Below are 4,082 nucleotides of genomic sequence, written 5' to 3' on the forward strand. Positions count from 1 at the left end.
CAAGAGATACGCTGTTCAGATACGTACCCTATGATTACTCGTGTTCTGGTCGGATAATTCTGTCAGGGTCTTGCCAGCGAAACGCTGGGAAGAAGGTGGCAGGACTCTCCAAACGCGGACACAGGAAAATCAGTTTAACAAAGAGTGTTTATTGATTCACAATAGTGGAAGTCCAATCATCAATTAAGGCAAATATATCTATCTTAGCATTACATCCGTCGATAAATCAGGAGAAAACACAAAGCGCTGGCGGAGAAAAGCTAACACCAGGAAGGAGATAAACGACGGAACGAAAAGCGCTTGCACCGGCAAGGAAAAGGAAAAACGATCAACATAAATAGCTTGCCAAAAGGGCAAGAGGGAAAACCAATTGGAGAAAACGAGGAACAAAAAGAGACCGAGCAATAGCTGGCAAAACGTGGAACACAAAGAGATCGCAAGAGCAAAAATGCATGAACAAGAGAACAATACCAGGGTCATGAACGTGAGCAGTGCAGGAAAATTATCCGACGCCGGGCAGTCAGTGTAGGTGGCTTAAATAGTGTGTGTAATTAGTCAGTGGATGGATGTCAGGTGCGGCGCCGGTGGGCTGGTCTCCCGCTCGTGATGACGCGGGCGGAGTCGGTCGTCGGAGGAGACGCCCCTGCTCAGCTGAGAAACATAAACAAAAGTGCACATGGCAGGGAGGTGACGAAAACAACAACAAAACAGGCGTGACCGGCACGGGTCACGACAACCGGGGGAAGCAGTTAATCCAGCAGCCGACGCATGCAGCTCCCATTGCGTCTGCTCTTTCCATTTCCGCTGCTCCTGGGCCAGGTTCTGGTGACGTAGTGCCCACAGCAGGTTTGTTGTCCGCACCTGCCGGTCAACAAGGTTACGTAACAGAAGTAGGGGTGGTTATAGACATTGGTTTTGAGTGGGGCGTGCTCTTGCTGTGGGTTGTGGGATTACTGGGTGATGAGTGGTCCAAACCGAGCCACTTCCTGAAATGTGTCAGCCTGTGGTCCAGCGCCATGCCTGTCACAAAGAGCTCCACTAGCACGGGGCGCCACCGCTACCCCCTCCGACAACGCTTCTATGGCTTCCAAACGCACACTTGACGCCTCAACCCGATTGGGACCACATTCCACGATAGGAGTGCCCGCAGAGCCTCAGCATTCAAGGACCGGCAGGTCTTGGCTTTCCGGTGACGATTGATGGACAACAGTTTTTGATGGTGGAACAAGATATTCCACGCTTTGCAAGTTCCTTCTGCATATCCCAATGAGCAACAACAACTGTCACGCTTGTGGGACTCTTGAGATTGGCCGAGTCACTGCCGTGGACCGAACCCGCACCTGTGAAACAAACACTGGAATTCGAGTGGGACTGAATTTCCAGAAGGGACTGAATTTGACTGTGCACATCCGGCGGGGGAAGCATATGTTGTCCTCCGTTCCAGCAGATTAGGCAGCTCTGAGACCAGGGTGGTGTTTCAGCACCCATTACGAATTCCTCTGTTATGGAACATTTTCCGAATTTCTCAGCACTGTGGTAGACAATGAATTGGTCACTCTGAAGCGAAAGCTCTGTTTGCGTCTCTGCCAGAGGGGTCGTGGACCCGGGGTCTCACTGACGTTGTGCTCTGCTCCACAGCGTCTCCAATTTGTTTTTGCTATATCTGCGCCTTCCCCATTTGACAGAGTTAATGCCGGCTCAGCTTGGGGGCAAAGGGGGGCATTCCGGCCATAATGGCTGGGATGAGGACTGCACCGCTCTTGGTTTCCTCCACATCCTGGAATGGACTCTTTCCTGTGGAAAATGGATTTTATTGGCATCTCTAGTGCTCAATTTTTGTGTGGAGTGTGTCTGCTTGTTGTATTTCAGGTGAAGTGTAGATGGAGTTGGATGCAGACTGGAATCTCACTTGGAGCAAGCGACGAGGAGGACTCCTTTGAGGGTCATAAGATGTGGACGTGATCATCTGAAACAATAGTGTTTGCAAGAGCTCTTCGGTGACGAGGGCTTGGCAGCTCTCGAGCGACACAATGTCATCGGATTCTCTCGCTGGAGCGTGGCCTCAACTATGTTTTTGCATATCATTTGACTCGTGTTTGTATTTTGTGTGTTTGTTTCTTGTCCTATCATGCCTTTATCACGCTGTGGATTTATTCTGTTCTGTAACGGTGTTCCTTCATCCTACTTGCCTTGTGGATGCAGCTTCACTAGAAAGGTTCAGCAAAGCTTTGATGCCTCCATATGGACTAAACTGGAAAGTGTTACTGCCGGTTTGCTTAAAGATCTAACATTGCGGGGGGAACTCCTTCGTGACCGAGGTGGTTGATTTGGGATTTTTTGGAATTATTGCTGGATTTATGTGTGGTCCTGCAGGAGGTGTTAGAGTGACACCAGGGAGCAATTTGGCCTTACACTTAGTTTTCCGAGTTAAACTACCCTTATGTAGCATGCCTTGAGCATGATTTAGGTTTTAGTCAATTAGGTTTCCCAAATTTTAGGCAATGGATTCATATAAAAGGTTGGAATGGGATTTTTGGTGACATGCTGGTGTCGTTTTTGCTTTATCAGGACAAGATTGCCTGGAGGGGGGAAATATGTAGTGTATTTTTTTATTCACTCTTATGAACATTTTAGTAATTCTCTTTAACTATGAGGGGATTGGAGACTAAAGAAGTGACCAGTTTTGGTTTTGAAATTCCAATGTGAATGAGATAGTGTCCAGGAGGACAAAAGGCTTGACCAACTCTAGGTGTGGAGCACTCGAGGTGATAGAAGCAGTCAAGATGGCACCGGAAGGCCACTTCAAAGAGCAACCACATCTGCTCTCGCCGTAGGGAGCTTTGGGGCAAAATCGAAGACTAGTACAATGACAATGCATATGCAACAAGGTAAAGTTAGACATTCATGTCCGGTTTGGCCATTCCCGATAAGAAGGAAAGTGAGGGGACACCCTTTCCCTTTTCTCTTTTTTGGGGAGACTTCTTTTGACATCAGCATGTGACGAGAATAAAATCTCTTTCGAACCAAAATGGCTGTGTCAGAGAGGTTCTTACCATCACCAATTCTGTCATGCCCAGCGACCTGTGGGGAGGGAAGCTGAGCCAGACCCACACATCAACAACTAAATATACCACACAGGTTAATAGAAGGTCACAAAAACATGGACCTCTTAAACAGGAAAACGTGAGTTCAGCGGTAACAGAGTTGTGTCTATGCTGGCAGTTTAGCAGGAAGCCACAAAAACAGATGCACGTCTTGAACCGTGTTTGACAGGAAACCGTTTAGCTCGCATTTAACAGAATTGTGACCCAAACATGTCTTGTAAGCTGAAACCGTTCGAACAACAGGAAGCGTGTGGACGGGTGTGATAAAGTCAAAGTGTTCATGTTTTTCCATTCTTTATGAGTTTGCATATTCAAAATGCTTTGCTGTGCTTCAATAAAACGCCGCACAGGAGCGGGAAAGCTTTTCTCTTTGCCGGACTGCTCCTCGCAAGTGACAAAGACAATCTTGGTTGGGTGATTTATTTGTGCAGGCGTGTCTCGTTTTTGAAAACTTCTTTGACAAATCTTGTTCAAGCAATTCCTTCTGGAATGATTCAATCTGACTCTAAAAACTGTACACACTGGGGCAAAATGATCAATGGCGGTTGATGAATTTTCGTGGATATAACACAAAGGATTACGTTTTTTTAAAAATCAAGTACGTGTCGGTCTTATTTATGAAAATTTTACTGGCTCGGTCAATGAACCTCGGGTGGCCCTGCACAGTTTTGTGCACATGTGCATAGTTTCACCTCATCCAAACATTTAAAATACATTTAATGCATCCATCCAGGGTTGCACGGATCTCATCAGTGAACAAGCGCATTATGTAAGGAATGCATCTGCATCTTTGGCTTACTATGGGTTTAAAAAGGGAGAATGTCACAACCCCCTGTTCTACCAGGGCCCCTTTAATTCTTTCAGGTATCCAGATTATAATGGAACCAAAAAGTACCCACGATGAAACTACAGTGGAACCTCGGTTCTCGACCATAATCCGTTCCAGAACCCTGTTCGAAAAGCGAATTGTTCGAACAC

Source organism: Idiotropiscis lumnitzeri, chromosome 2 (genome assembly GCF_059441095.1).
Source record: "Idiotropiscis lumnitzeri isolate Australia: NSW breed Sydney's pygmy pipehorse chromosome 2, RoL_Ilum_1.0, whole genome shotgun sequence".
Lineage (NCBI taxonomy): Eukaryota > Metazoa > Chordata > Actinopteri > Syngnathiformes > Syngnathidae > Idiotropiscis > Idiotropiscis lumnitzeri.